This window comes from Leopardus geoffroyi, chromosome C3 (assembly GCF_018350155.1).
Source record: "Leopardus geoffroyi isolate Oge1 chromosome C3, O.geoffroyi_Oge1_pat1.0, whole genome shotgun sequence".
NCBI classification, from domain to species: Eukaryota; Metazoa; Chordata; class Mammalia; order Carnivora; family Felidae; genus Leopardus; species Leopardus geoffroyi.
In genome coordinates, this window is record NC_059338.1 from 83651325 (window position 1) to 83667703 (window position 16379).

Sequence of the window (16379 nt, forward strand, 5' to 3'; positions counted from 1 at the left end):
GGTGTCCGGGCTCAGCCTGGAGAATGAGTCACAGCCTCTCCCTCAGCTGAGCCCGTGTATACTCCAGGGACCCAGGCACCCCTGCTGGGGAACAAGTCCAGGGCAAAAAGCCATCTCTAGGAATGCTGGCTTGGAGCATCTGTGTAAGCGGGAGGGCAGCACCGCATCCCTGAGCCCCAGGATGAGTGTGTGTGTTGTGAGTCACCACAGTGGCCCAGGAAAAATAAATAAATAAGGAGAGGGTCAGGCCTGCTCTCGCAGCGGTCCAGGGTATCAGGGTTCAAAGAGACACGGGCTCTTCCAAGAAGCTGAAGATGGACTTGTGAGATGAGGAGATGAGGCCAACCCACGTGCTAGAAGCAGAAATGCAAACTGCACACGGGGCGGCGAAGGGGGGACTGGAGGGGCCGCCTTGGACACAGGAAATACCAAGAGCAGCGCCAGCTGCAACAGGACCAGGACCAGGACCAGCAGGCCCAGCACCAGCACCAGGCCCAGCATGACCAGCAACACCAGCACAGGGGCCTGCACGAGGACCAAGCGCAAGCCAGTAGCACAGTTCACCATCTAACCGGTAAGTCCAGGGGCCACTGGGCCAGGCGTGCCCAGGACCAGCCTGGTTTACACCTGTCATCCCACAGTAAGTGGTGTTTACCCCACAGGTCCCTCAGGGGTTGGAACGGAAGAGTTATCTGCCACGTGCCCTGCACACGGCATGGCTCAATACATGGCGATCACTTCCATGTCAGCGTCCACAGGGTACGACCCTGCAGGTGGGGGGCCGGGACTCGGCCGCCAGAAAGGAGGAGCCAGGCTGAGTCTTACTTCCCCCCGTGACCATGCCGTGTCTCCTGGTGCAGAGCCCGTTCCAGTCCTCCTGGGAGGAGCGGGCATAAGCCAGACCCCCACGATGGGTTTGTTCTTGGGAGCAACGGATAAAAAGAGAAGCGGGGCTGCGGGTCATGTGATAAGTGGGGGCACAGGCGCCACAGAGGGAAGGCAGGGGAAATGGCAAGAAGAGGTGCAAGAGGCCGAGGGGCAGTGCTGTGCCTCAGTCTTCCCAACTCACTCTTCTAGCTGAGGCCCTCATGCCCCAGGACAGTTGTGCAGGCCCGGCCGAACCCCCCTGCCCTCACCGTTCTCCAGACCCACCAGCCCCCTCCCTGCATGATTCCTCTCCCTGCCCTGCTTGGCCACAGTACTGCCAGCACGACACCCATCACACGGGGCTGCAAAGCCCCACTCACCCAAGGGCACAGGCTCCCTGAGGGACCAGACTGCAACCCAAACACACTTTATCCTGGGACCCAGCGTGGCCCCTGTTCCTCCACACAGGAGGGAGGGTCTCAGTGAAAGTCTGTCTCGGGGCGCCTGGGTGGCGCAGTCGGTTAAGCGTCCGACTTCAGCCAGGTCACGATCTCACGGTCCGTGAGTTCGAGCCCCGCGTCGGGCTCTGGGCTGATGGCTCAGAGCCTGGAGCCTGTTTCCGATTCTGTGTCTCCCTCTCTCTCTGCCCCTCCCCCATTCATGCTCTGTCTCTCTCTGTCGCAAAAAAAATAAATAAACGTTGAAAAAAAATAAATTAAAAAAAAAAAAAAAAGCCTGTCTCTCCCAGGGGACAAAGAGGGCACCCAGTTGTGAGGAGCCCAAGAGCATTCTGCAGTGGGCAATGCTACATACACACATGTACACACACACACACACACACACACACACACACACACGCCCTTCTAAAGGCCCCCCAAGGAAAAGTCTTTACCCTTCAGCTGAACTGGCATGATTCAGTGTAAAACACCAGGCAGCTCTTGGCTTCCTGCTCAGTGTTCTCTTAGATAAAGATCCTCGGGTGAGCTACATGGCCCCCGTGAAACTCACCGTTCTCAGCTGTACTATGGGAACACCACTGCCCACCTAGTGGGACTGTTGGCTGCCGGAGTTATACAGATGCTCAAAAAGAGAGCACTTCCCTTTTTTTGTCTGTCCCTTCCAGGAAAACTGAAATAAAACCACGAAGAGTCACTCTCTGATCTGATCAAGTGAGATACAGAAATGAGATGCCTACTGTGTAAGGCAAACGTGCTTCCTGACCTCAGAGAGACTGCTTTCCAGCGGGGGAGAAAGACAAGAGATCAGAGAACCTGCGTAAGTGAATACCAAATTATAACACATCTAGGGGCGCCGACTGAGAGCAGGGTGGATAACCAGAGGGACACTATTTCCATCCATTAGGAGGTCAGGGAAAGCCTCGCTGAGAAGTGCCATGGGGCACGAGCGGCCCTGGGAACCCCATCCAAATCAAAGCCCAGGTCCCACCTCAGTGCGGTCTTGGCAACCAAGTGCCAGGTGGCTCCGGGTGACCTGCACTCGGGGCACTGGCTGTTTGAGCCACTGTTCTCCCACGGGCGGCCTGATGCTAAGGCCACATCCCTCAGGGTCACCAATGTCACAGGGGGCCAGCCTGTCTCCTGCAGAACCCCACAGACCTTCAATGCCATGTCCAGCCCGGCGCTCCCTCCCTCACACGGACGCGAGGCCCCCTTCCCTGGCCCGCCAGACCTCCCCACAGGCTCCGGCGACAGCGACCTTCGACCAACTGCCTGCGCCAAACCGCGGTACCCGGCGCGAAGCCCGGCACGGGCCACCTGGCTCTGGTTCACGGCCCAAACAACAGCCGACCCTCCACAGGAGCCCTCCCCCAGCCAACGGTGACCCTACCATGTGCTGAGCCTTTGCCGCGTGCCGGGCCCCGTGCTGGGTGTCAGCGCGAGCATCTATTTTGTGATCCTCAACATGACCCCGGCAAGAGCAAGGGCACACATCACCGCCACTGAACAGAGAAGGGAGAGGCAGGCAGCGGCCACTCGGCCCGAGGCACACAGCAGGGGTGGGTCAGAGACTCAAACCCAGGCCTCCTGGCTCCACACGCACCCTGCAAGCATCCAACAATGCGTCCCTCGCGCTGAGCACAGAGGCATGCCTTCCGTCCCTACTCACTCTCAACGCCTTAATTCACTAACGGTCGCGCCCTGATGCCCTTTCTGCAGCCAGAGACGCTACGTGCCAGGCACTGTGGTGGGTGTTCAAAACACACTTCAGAAGGAAGAGGCCTCCGCCTTCGAGGCCCTTGTGGTCTGGTGGACGGAGACGGGCACACGAACCAGGACATCAACTGAGGCTGGCACAGGCACGATGACGGCTGCACAGGGAACGGTGGAGGCTCCTGGGAAGCTCCTTCCCATTTCCGTCCGTCTCCCCCAGGCACCCAGCACCCAGGCAGACGCACAGAGTGAGCTCATTCAACGCCAGCTCCCCTTGAGGGCCGGCTCTATCACGGTGACCCCTCTCCCACCAGCCAGGCCAGTGTCACCTAAAGCCCAGGTGGACACCTGACAGAACATGCAGAGGACATGTGCACAAGGAGGAGACAGGCCTTACATGTCACAGGGAGCCCCCGGCGGGGCTGGCAGAGACCCAACCAGGCATCCGTGAGGAGAGAAGGACAAAGTCATCAGCCCTCACAGGAAGCCGCGGTCCTCCGTCTCCCACGGGCATCCAGGCTGCAGGGATCCGCCAGGCACTCAGCCAGGGCCTTCCTTAAAACCGCCAGTAGCATCCAGACAGGTGTCGGGTGTATGTAACTCCAGAGAAAGCTTCCACCAACTTTATTCCCCAGGCAGCTGAATATCACTGTAAATCCAAAAGGCTCCGAAAATCCTTGAATGGAGCTCCATGTAACAGACAGGCACGGCCATCGTGAGGGGCATCTTTTTAATTCCTTTCTGGTCCAAAGATCAGGGCTGGGGATGAGAAGAAGAAAAATCAATCTTGTTTAAATCGTGGACCCAGAGCAGTAGTCGTGTTACTCTTCCTTGTATTCGACCCTAATACACTCAGAGGGGAACTCACCAAGAATAACGCCCCGGAGCTCTGACACCCAAACAGAGGGGAGGCAGGAGACCCGGGGCCTGCCTCAGGGGAGGGTCACCGCACACAGGCACCAAAGACCTCTCAGATCCAGAACCTTCTACTGCTCGGGGCTCCCCAGAACTACCCTGAGAGGGCAGAGGGCACATCTATTATAAAGATGAGGAGAAAACATCCGAGAAGGGGTAGGCGGCTAGCTTAGAGAGTTAATAGTTGGGCCAGACCTGGCATACAGTCCTGAGCTCCCCTGCAGGGCTGAGGGGTCCCGGCAGTGAGCAGAGGGGGTTTGGGGTCAGCCGGTAGGAAGTAGTTCTTTGTTTGGTTTCTTTTTAAAGACAACCACAAAGCTCTGGCATCTCTCCAGGCCTCGTCCTGCACAGTGAGCTTCTTCAGGGCAGGGCCCAGGGCCGTTCCCTTTCGTTATTCACGTATGCAGCAATCACTGAACACCTGCTAGGTACCCAGTACTGTTCTAGCTCTGTGGGGATACTCCTGCCTCCCCCGCACAGGGACTGAAATTATTCCAATGGACCCATGACGCACAGGGCTGCAGGCTGGACCGTCACCACCCAGCCAAAGACAAGAGCGACTGCCCTTTACGGGAGTGCCTATCCCTCACCGCGCTAGGTTCTGGCCCACCATCTGATACGACACGCCCCCCCCCCCCCCCCCCAACCCCGGGCCGCTCTGGGACTCCTGCCTCTATTTTCCAGATAAGGAAACGGAGCCACACACAGCTACCCAGCTCCAAACCAGTAAGGGTGGACCCCGAATCAGGCGAGTCTGTCTCCCAATTGTGTGCCCGGATCCGCCGCTCTGTGTTACCAGTGAGGACGCCTACCTGCAGTGACTGTACCTCAAACTTACTACCAGGCGTTTCACACGCGTAGGACCCTCATTTAACCCGATGGCAACTTTATCTGTAAAAGGCTATTCTTATCCAGTTTGAGAGATGAGAAACCTGAGGCCCAGACAAGTTAAACAACTTGCCCGAGGTCACACAGCTAGAAAATCATACAACAGAGATTTGAAATCAGGCATCTGGCACCAAAGCCCAAGAGCGTGACCATCACAGCAATGGTCATTAACAGCAACTGTTTTGTTCCTGCGGCAACAAATGTTCAAACACTTGGTGGCATAAAACAACACAAATTTGTTATCTCACGGTTTTGGAGGTCAAAAGTCTGACCCGGGTGTCACCAAGCTAAAACCAAGGTGCTGGCAGGGCTCTTTCTTGTGGAGGCTCTAAGAAAAACCTTTCTCCTTGGCTTTCTCCAGCTTCCAGAGGTGGCTCTCGGATGCCTCAGCTCAGGGCTCCCTTCTTCCATCTCCAAATACAGCAACAGAGCATCTCTCGGACGCTGCTCCCACCAGTATACCCCCTTCACTGACCCTTCGGCCTCCCTCTTCCACTTTCAAGGAGCCCTGTGGTTACACGGGGCCCATCCAGATGACCCAAGATAATCGTCCAGCCCATGGCCCTGCACTTGAATCGTGTCTACAAAGTCTCTCTTGACATGTAAGGTCCTAGGGACTACGGCATGAACATCTTTGGGGGGACTTTGTATGATTCACGGCAACCATGCCAACAGGGATCCGTCCTCTGTTTTAAGCATTCTTCAGTGACCAAGAGTCACAGGGTGAGCTCCCCTTGTCCCATTTAAACCCACCTGACATAGCTTTTAGACCCAAGAGAAAGATGGGTTCAAAAGGAAGTATGAGTATCTAAATATTAGACTCTAAGAGAGAAATACAGGATAGTGGTTAAAACATTAACGTCTGAAGTCAAACTAATAAACTTACTAGCTATGTTACTTGGGGAAAATGGTTTTAACCCTTAGTTTCCTCATCTGTAAAACGGGGTGAATTACACATCTCTGCTGTCAGCACAGAGTCCCCTTCGGATCCTCTGCCCCCCACTCTCTCTCTGCCCCTCCCCCAGTTCTTCTCTCCCTCCCTCTCTCTCTCCCTCTCTCTCCCTCTCAAAATAAATAAATAGACTTAAAAAAAGAAAGAAAGAATCACCATAAAGTACTTAGCACGTTGCTGGGCACATATTAAGTGTTCAATTAGCCATTATTTTATTCTGCAAATGGATGAGGCCTCCTGCGAGTCAAACGCAGCCTGTCCTGGGTCTCCCCAGGCTCAGCTCCGGCCCCAGGAAGCAGCCAGGAGAGGCAGGGCACTGCAGTGTCAGGGCCGGGGTCCTGTGGGTCCAGCAGGAGGGGGCAATGACTTGTGGCACCAGCCCCTGTCAATGGCAGGGGAGAGGAGGAGGGACACGGCCTGTTAAATATTTACAGAGGCCCACAGGCAAGGCTGAAGCCACATGTGTTTGGTTGGGGACAGGTACATTAAAGCTCTGTCACCTGGGGAAGAATTATTACACGGTCTGCTGGGTGCCACTGCAGCCAAGCAGTGGACCCTCCTGGAGGAGGCGGCCCAGCCCTGCCACGGGCTTCACCGGCAAGAACCCGGAGCACTGCACAGCGCGACCCGTCATGTCACCCAACAGTAACGTCTCCCTCTTGGGGAGCATTTCCGCTTGCTCCGCTACGTGATTTTTTGCAAGGCATTTGCTTCTGCTGTAACTGATTGGCCAAAATAAAGAAGACGGTCAATACCCAGGACTGGTTTCTCCCGGGCCACTGGAATTCTCACGCAAGCTGGTGGACACACGATCTGGGAAACTGGTTGGCATTATCCACTAAACCTGAGCGTGTATGTGCCCTGTGACCCAGCAGTTCGACACCCATGTACAGACTCACAGAAATGTGTATCCGTCTGAAAGACGTCTTGGGGCACCTGGGTGGCTCAGTCCATCAAATGTCCATCTCTTGGATTCAGCTCAGGTCATGATCTCATGGTTTGTAAGATTGAGCCCCGCATCGGGCTCTGCGCTGACAGCTCAGAGCCTGGAGGCTGCTTCAGATTCTGTGTCTCCCTCTCTCTCTGCCCCTCCCCTGCTCACACTCTGTCTCTCTCACTCGCTCTCTCTCAAAAATAAACATTAAAAAAAAATTAAACACGCACACACACACCCACACCCACACACAGAGGAATGCTACACTGTTACATTGTTACAGAGCAATGAGAACGAGCCACAAACATAAGTCTGAGTGAAAGAAGCCAGACACCAGGGAGAGCCCTACGGTGTTACTTATGTTAAACACATAAGCAGGTTAAAGTAATCTATGCTGTGAGAAGTCAGGACAAGGTGATCCTGAGTGAAGGGGAAGGGACAGTTAGTGACCGGAAGGCGTCAAGACTGGCTCCAGAAACGCGGGTGGCCTTGCATTCACCCAGGTGCCGGCTGCACACCCATGTGCGGTGTGCGAACACCGGCCAGGCCGCCCGGGGAATCACGATAGATGGACTTTCTAATGCCTGTCAAGGCCCAACAAAATGGTGGTTAACTTTTCTTTAATGTCTCCTGAGAAAGTACGCTGTTGGCAGGCCTCCGGCTTGGGAACGGCCCTCCAGGCCTGGGACCCGGCACCTGCCGGCCTTCCCTGCCCCTCCACACGTTCACGGCCCGCTGCTTCCAGCTGCCCCTGCCCCTGAGGGCACCAAGGGGAGCACTTGGCAAATAACCGTCTTCCGGCCTGGTGACACAGAATTCAGAATCCGGCCTGGAATTGCCCCACAAGAAAACACAGCTCCCAGCCCCATTCTCTTGGCAGAGGCTCCCCCTGTGCCTCCCGGCCCACACGTGTCATTTCCTTCTTGACCCTCCCTAGTTCCACCAGCTGGCCCCCTGCAGTGGGCATTCTGAAGAAAAACTAGAAACAGGCTGCCTCTATTTCCTACACAACAGCGGGGCTGGGGGCGGGGGGGGAGGGGGTGCGGCGGGGGGGGAACCTTCGTAACCAGCAGCCCTTAAATACGGGATCCACGGGAGGATGCTCTGGTAGCTGCAAGAGTCCAGGTGCCCTGGGTTGGCTCAGAATGGTAAGCGGGGGTACAGGGCACAGATCAAGTGCGCAGGTCAAGAGGTCCCTGGCACCCGCATGCGAGAGAAGCGTGGTGGGAGCCAGGGGACGTGTCCGTGGTGTGCCTGGACGCGTGCCGTCCCCTTTCTGTGGCTGGGCCCCCGGACTCTGAGGGTGTGCTTTCTCTCTGTGTCCTCTCTCTTCTCTCTGCAACAGTGAGTAGTCCTGTCACGCAAGAGTCAGCAGATGTTGACTCTGGCGCCTCTGGAAGCCAGCCTCGGGCACAGCTCTGGCCAGAGCAGTAACAGAGGGGTTCTCGGCTGGGAGGGTCCGGTCGGGAAGGCTCCCCCACTCTGGGCGCGCCCCAGCATCTGTCCCAGGCGCGGGAGGCAGGATTTCCTCAACGCGGGTGCCACAGAAGAGGTGTCTCCTTTCTCTTTTACTGACGAAGGGACAGGCAGCAATTTCTCTGGCCGTGTTCACATTATGTCTCTGTGATCCCCGAGAGCTGGGGCCTGTCCAACCTGGAGAGATAAATCAAGGAGATTTGTTCCTGGGGAAAGCGGCCGCCGTCCTCTCGCTGACAGTCTCTGTTTTTGCTTCATTTCAGTTTCTCCTCCCCGTGTGCTGGGAAGACGCGGATCGGCTGCTTTGGAATCCCCACGCCTTCCGGCACACGCTCCCCCCCTGCACACACCAGATTCATCACTCAGAGGATGGGGGCAATGAGGCGGGCTTCGGGGGTATGAATCGCAAGGCTGCGCTCAGTCACTAGCCGTGGGCACACCCCTTAAGTTCTTTAGAAGTTTCCTTGTCGGGGCACCTGGGTGGCTCAGTAGGTTACACATCCGACTTCGGCTCAGGTCACGATCTCACGGTTGGTGGGTTCAAGCCCCGCATTGGGCTCTGTGCTGACAGCCCAGAGCCTGCAGCCTGCTTCAGATTCTTTCTCCCTCTCTCTCTGCCCCTCCCTGGCTTGCATTCTGTATCTCCCTCTCTCTCTCTCTCAAAAATAAATAAACATTAAAAAAACTTTTAAGTGTTTCCTTGTCTAATAAAAATAAAGAATCGAAATGCGTGTCCTCTGGGGTTCATACGTGGATGAGAGACTGTATATATAAGGTACTCAGCACACACAGCTGCCACCGCGGGTTCACAAGTCACAGGGAGCATCAGTTTCACCCTCAACAGCCCGATGCACCAGTATGTGGCTGCTCTTCTCACCAGTTAGGCTTGAGAGATGCAAAGCGAACCCGGCCCCATTCACTAATGTTCGTAACAGTCTGATGATCCTGTGCCAGACACCCTGGGCTTACACAGGAGGGGCAAGGGAGCCCACACAGAACGAGCCCTTCCACGGCCACGTACCGTCACGCATTTGTAACGGAGCCCCGCTCACAGCTCTAACGGACACTGATTAGAGCCAGTCTTAAAAATACTGGCATTCGGGTTCGGCCAGGCTCCAGAAGTCCCACACAGCACTTGGGAACTCAACATGTGCTTAATACGTGTTGGCTGCAAGGAGACCTGGGTGGCTCAGTCGGTTAAGCGTCGGACTTCGCCTCAGGTCATAATCTTGTGTTTCACGCGTTTGAGCCCCACATGGGCTCTGTGCTGACAGCTCCGAGCCTGGATCCTGCCTCGGATTCTGGGTCTCCCTCTCTCTCTCTGCCCCTCCCTCACTTATGTTCAGTCTCTTGCTCGCTCTCTCTCTCTCTCTCTCTCAAAATATAAATAAAAACATTAAAAAAAAATAAGGGGGCGCCTGGGTGGCTCAGTGGGTTGAGCCTCCGACTTCAGCTCAGGTCATGATCTCACAGCTTGTGAGTTCGAGCCTCACGTCGGGCTCTGTGCTGACAGCTCGGAGCCTGGAGCCTGCTTTGGATTCTGTGTGTCCCTCTCTCTCTGCCCCTAACCCACTCGCATTCTATCTCTGTCTCTCTCAAAAATAAATAAACTTTTAAAAAAAAATAAGTGTTGGCTGCAATAATGCTGGAAATCATGTCAGTCAAGGAAGATAGTATCCCTGCCTTCAGGGAGCTTCCAGGCTATCCCAAGAGATCCAGAGACGTGGAGACAGTACATGTCCATAATTGAACACACCGGGTGGTGTCCGGGTTGTGATGGTGGGGTGGCAGGAGCCAGGGCAGAGAAAGAGAGGCTGGGGCATACTGAATGTGAGAGCCCCTTGCATATCAGAGCATAAGAAACCTTGGAATAATCGGGTCCAATTCCCTCACTGAACAGCTGAGAAATGAGGCCCAGAGAGATATAGTGACTGGCCCAGGGTTGCTCAGCGAGGACCCTGTGGGGTGCTGGATAAGAAGCAATCTCAAGTATGAAGGTGGGCTGGACACACAGCGCCTGGGAGAGGAGTAGCTTCTAAACTCAGCAGGCACGGGGCACAGTCAGCAGAAGGCGGCATGACCAGAGGCCTGGCAGAGCAGGTGAGAACCACATCTCCCGAATGCTTGTTCGAGGGCACTGGCTGCAGTAAGTCTTGTCACCTCAACAATGCTGTGCCTTGTGAACCCATTTTCCAATGAGGACAGGTAGGCAGAAAGGGGGCTGAGATATGAGCCCACGCAGTCTGCCTCCAGAGCCTTTCTGTTTAACCACTAGGCTGTCCTGCCACAGAAGGGTTATGTGGTAGGAAAGCCTGGGGGCAAGGTGACAGGATAAGAAGGTTCCAGAAGACAGAGATGGGGAAGCAGGAGCTAGTTGTTGGAAAGGTCAACGCACAGAGATTCCCCAGGCATTGACAACATCCACAGCCAGACTCTGAACAGAAAGGCCCGCGCCAGTGACCGGTTGGTCAGGGAATGCCAGTCCTCGCTATTTTTCCAGCGGGAAGTGGCCCACATTGCCCAGGACACGCCTCTCCAGAGTGGTGGCGCGTCCGACTGTGGCCTGGAGGTGTCACATCATCCCCGGCTGGCTCAGGGCCGCCATGACGGGAACGGGGAGGTAGTGTCCCCAAAACCAGATGAGTCCCGACTGCCTCTCCCCACCCACAGGTGAGAGGAGGAGTGCTCCCGCAGAAACCCGTGGGCAGAGCCAGGAGCACGCAGGTCCTACAGACCCTACAGCGGAGGGGAGGCCACACCAAGTGGTGACCGGAGCTCTACAGACAAACAGACCCAATACCTACTATGAGGCTTCACCTCCTGAACCCACAGCCACGTCCACGAGAGGCGCCCTGCCTCGCAGAGCCAGGGGTGAATCAGTTGGCCTGTTGAAGCCCTTTCACCCAGCAGGTCCTCAATAAAAGAAAGCCTTCTGCCTGCTCAGCTCCCAGCCACCTCCTCTACAGCTTGAAGGTGATTCAGATACTGAGATGAGCTGAGAAAAGTCATGAACGTGCTCCTGCCACAAATAACAAAACTTCAGGCCTGGGAGTGAGTGAGTGAGTGTGTGTGTATGTGTGTGTGTGTGTGTGTATGTGTTTCCCTCACTTCCTTTTTTTGCCCTTGCCCACAAAATCCCTCAGGGAAAGGTCAACAAAGACCCAAATGTCATCAGATCCTCATGAACAAAGGGGGCACGGTGCCCTGGACCCGAGCCACTGAGCCATGAGTGGAGCAGGCAGTTCACAGAACAGCAGGACCTGCCCTCGAAGGCTCACCATATTAGAAAAGTTCCAGAGCGTGCATATTCTCCCAGAAAGTAACTTTGAAGGAGACCACAATCCCACACAGGGCCTGCCTGCAAAGAGCTTCACATCTCACTAAAGAAAATGGGTCAGTGAGAAACCACCCGTTCAAGGACTAGCCCAATGAACTGTTGTCCACGCTCCCTGAACCATCGGGGAGCCCCACGCGGGACTGCGGCTGTCTGTGTGGAGGGCTCACAGGGTCCCTGAGAGGTATGTAAATTGAGAAGGAAAAAGATGCTCAGGGTAGGGGCAAGGGGCGATGCTCAAAATAAGGCAGAAATGAGAAACAGCATTTACTAATTGCCAAGCACAGAAGAGATCCCTTCTAATTCCCCCCATTTAATCCCCATTAATGATCACAACCAGAGGGTCAGGGCTCCTATCCCAAAATTACAGAAGTGGGGAGAAGTGGGGAGAGCAGGCCCCTTGCCCAATGTCACGCAGCTCACAAGGGGTGGAGTGCAGCCCAGGACCATCAGCCGCACGGTCCCGCGGGTCCACCCCTGCAACAAGCCCCCCCACCGCCTCCCTTTAGCATCTGGGTCACATTCTGGGGCCATCAGCTCGATTCCTCAACACAGAGCTTCCCACCAGGCGACCCTGCCGTACCTGCCCTTTCCCACACCTCACAGCCCCCACATCCCATAATCACCACCTTTGTTCCAACTGCTCTTTAAAACCTGGATTAGCTGGGCTTCCGGGGAGGTCACGCTGTGACTCTGGAATGCACTTCTGACTTTCACAGAAACCGGTCTTACTTCAAGCCACACAGGCACATGTCACTAAGTAAACTCGGGCCATCTACCTTGTCCCTGGGGCCGTGGGCAAAACCCAACGTGGAGGGGGTGGGGCAGGAGGAAGAGACCACAGAACAGAAACCCAACAGGCTGGGTGCAGGGCACGCAAAGTCCACGCTGCTGTGCCGTCCCCCGAATGCGCCAGGCGGTGTCAGTCTTCCCGGGCTCGCACTCTTGCCACCCTCCTCCTCCCATCAGAAGGCAAACTCCACCGTGTCCCCTGTCACCAGCATTACGGGGTCAGGAGCCGCAGGGAGTATATGGGCAACACGGAGGCTATCTAGGGAAAGACAGGAGAAGGGAGGGAGGGGAGGAAAGCAAACAGGTGCAATGAAGAAGCAGCAGAAATTAAAATTCACCAAAAACATGTCAGAGCAGTAGTCCAGGAAAGAAGCCTGACAGGGACCTCAATTGTCCAGAGCTCCGTGGGAACTGGGTGGCGTTCCGGCATTCATGGTGATGTCTCTCACACACACACACACACACACGCACGCACGCACACACACACACTGCTGTTTGGTGGGGGCGGGGGGTGTGTGTGAATTATCCCTATCTACCCAGGAACACAAAAGGCCTCTCTGGCCCAGGGGGCCTCACACCTGAGTGTCTCTAACTATCGCCTGAGGGCCTGTTCCAGTACAGATCCCCAAGGTCCACGCACACACGGACGCACGGCAATGCCGGTCAGCAGGCCTGGGCTGGGGTCTGCTCCACAGGTCCCGCGGGGGCTACTGACGCAGGGGTGCTGCAGGAGTCACTGGAGAAGCCCCGTTCCGGGAGTGAGCGTGCAGCCTGAGGTGAGTAGTGTGAGCTGGAGACCGTGACCTGCCCTCCCCGACCCCCTCTGGGCCCGCCCCTACAGGGCTCCTGACACCCAGGGGCTGGGGCTGCCCTCACCCACCCCTGGGAAGTTGTTCTGAGGTGTATTCTGCAGGCGGCAGTTAGGGCCCACCAGGGCGGCTTGCCCGGGGCCCCCGAACTAGAACAAGCAGAACCTGGAACTTAGAAAAGGAATATATGCACTCTGAATTCTGAAACTGGAGGGTGCTTTAGAGGACAGGAAGGAAACGGAAAAGGAGGAAAGAAAAGGCACAGGGTACTGAGCTCTCATTACTGGCCCCCCTTGGCCACACCTCTTGCAATCCTGCAGCCGGGCCCCGAGGAGCACCAGCCTCAATGGACCCCCTGGCTGCCACCAGTGCTAACAGTGGAGGAGAACTGGATTCGGATGGTGGAGGAGGGGACCACGTGGGGCTTTCCACGGTCTCTTGGCGAGCTGACGGAAAGATGTGACCATGACTGGAACCCAGTGCTCTGTTCACCAGCACCCGGGGCACTCGGCGGGCTCAACACAGCTCAGCGTTCCTGCTCCCTCTCCTGTAAGCCCACAGGCACCCAGAGGGTCACGTCGGAAGAGACGCACACAGCGAGAGCACCACAGCGCCCGGGCATATGCCAGCAGAAGACCTTCCTTTCGGGAGGGACAGGGTCACCCGACACGTCTCATCACGTCACCTCCCTGTCTCAAACCTGCAGGATTAGTCAACGGCCTCAAAACCAGGCCAGAGGTGATTCCCACAGCTAACAGTACAGGGCTCGGGTCAGGGGCAGCGTGCACTCAATGTCCCTAACAGGCAGGTACCGGCCCCGTCCCGTCATACAGGTGACGAAACCACAACACCCATAACACAGGGGTAATAAGGTGAACCACGACTAAAGCCCCACGGTCCAAGCTCTTACACTTGCAGCCTCAGCTGTAACCACCTCTGCACTCTGGCCACACTGGACACGTCACTTGCCGACCCTCTTCTGGGTGTCTGCTCCTGCTGTGCCTCTAACTGTTCAGCCCTCTCGGTGAACTTCTACTCATCCTGCAAAGCCCTTTCCCTCCTCTGTGCAGCCTTCCCCGTTTTCCCATCATCTCTTTGTGACTCACAGCTGAATCCACTGTTGCCACTCCCCCAGTGTTCCCACAGTATGGTGACAGACACCATATGGATTTCAAGTTCCAAGCCTGTCATCTCCTCTGGCCCATCCACTCTGCCCGGCCACCCAATATGCAGAACTGGGACGCTCTGAAAGTATGCAGGCCTTATTCTCTCCGTCTCCCTGGCCCCATGCTGAACTGCTGTCATTTCCCTGTAGCCCTGAGCTTCCACCATTACAATGTGCAAGTGACACTGGACAGCAACTATCTCATCCTTAAATTCTCAATCTCCCAGAACCCAACGCTGCAGATGCTCGGCAGCAAGCAAATGCTCAATTAATGTTCACACTGGATATTCACTCCCTGCACTAGTTACAGAGCCTGGCCAGAATGATGGAGACTGTTTTAGGGAAGAGACAGCAGGGGGGCACCTGGGTGGCTCAGTCGGTTGGGCGTCCAACTTGGGCTCAGTTCATGATCTCACGGTGCGTGGGTTCGAGTCCCGCGTCAGGCTCTGTGCTGACAGCTCAGAGCCCAGAGCCTGCTTTGGATTCTGTGTTTCCCTCTCTCTCTGCCCTTCCTTACTCACACTCTGTCTCTCTGTGTCTCTCAAAAATACATAAACATTGAAAAAAATTGTTTTTAAAAAGGAAAAAACGGCAGAAGGATTCCAAAAGAAAAGTGGACAATGATGAATCACCGATTCCTAGAGTGGAGCAGAGAGATGCACGAAGATTCTGGAAGGGAAATGTGGTTTTTGGAGACCCAGGCTTTGTTTGCATTCTGCTTCCATTATTCAGTGTGCCCCCCAGGAGGCTTATTTAGCATTTTGAAGGTCTGCCTTCCTCCTCAGAAATTAACAACTGTCCTTACTTCACAGGGCCACTGGGAGGATAAAATGGGATAATCCATGCAAAATGCACGGCGGGTCCCTCACACACAGAAAGCACTCAATAAATATTAGCTAATATTACCACACACACACACACACACACACACACACACCGCCCTCCGGCAGCTCAATACATGAACATTAACCACCGTCATTTCTCTGCAGCCAAGAATGCTCTGGAATGATAAACATATTCCCTACGCTTCCAGAAATTAAAAGCAGTCTCCTTTCTAACCATTTCCCAAATTAGTTAAGGATGAGAAAGCGCTTCCTTCGGTTAATTCGCGGTGCCGCATAGACACAGGTAGTGCAGGTCAATGAATGAAAGGGAGACAATGTGTGTCACCGGCATTTCGAGAGTCTGCAAGGAGGAGCATGTATTCCGTCTGAACTTGCCTGACTTTCTTTAGAACCCTTGGGAGGACACACCCGAGGCCAGAGGCAGGCCCAGGTCTTGGGACACAACAGACACTCCCAGCTGGATGCCTGCTGCTCCGTGTCCTTGACTAACCTGGGCAGGAAAGCCGAGCTGGCCAACACCAGCAAGCAGAGAGAGCAGAGCTGGGGCCGGGACAGCAGCTCGGCTGTGCAGCCAGCAACAGATCAGAGAACACAGGAGTTTTCTGGACACCCTGCTTTCCCGGGTCTGGGTTCCTAGAAGATCAGAAGCACAGGGGTGGCAATGAGGACAAAGAATATAACTGAACCCACCCAGCACCAGTGATGGCCTCAGACATGACTTCATCAAGTATCTCCCCAGATTCTCATGATGGCACACAGGGGTGGCAGGACTTTTCCCTCGCGTGGGACCTTTGGAACTGAAATGGTCAAGCTAGGATTCCAAACCCATGTTTTCTGACTCCTTCCATTAATGTTCTCTGCCAAAGGACGGTGATGACATTATAGGAAAAGGTCACTTCCTCCTTTTAAAATTCTGTAGTGGTTGAGATTATTTTTCAATGAGCATACACTTTTAATACAATCAATAAAAAATACCGATGTTTTGCTTGTTTTCTTTTTTTTTTTTTTTTTGCTTTTGAATCAGCATCTCACACTACAACTTATGGATATTCTTCTCCAGGTACTGGAATACCGGAACAGGTCCTGGTTACAGGTCCAAAAGCACCAACGAGCTGCATCCCAATCGTTTTCTCTGCACGACAGACATCCTGCCCGCACTGAGGGGCAGTCAGACACCGCACCTGATTCTCACGGACTCCTGCCAAGGGACAGATGAAGGTGGAGACCCCGG

General features: G+C 55.1%; 1 long non-coding RNA gene across 19 annotated transcripts in view; it reads right to left on the bottom strand.

Annotated features, from left to right (window-relative positions):
• The window catches only part of LOC123585459, a 371435-nt gene that overhangs the window by 299309 nt on the left and 55747 nt on the right, over nucleotides 1-16379 (bottom strand). For all 19 annotated transcript variants that reach the window (XR_006706190.1, XR_006706192.1, XR_006706181.1 and 16 more), the window contains one exon: nucleotides 3436-3797. This is a non-coding gene — a long non-coding RNA (uncharacterized LOC123585459). The remainder of the gene's footprint in view (nucleotides 1-3435; nucleotides 3798-16379) is intronic.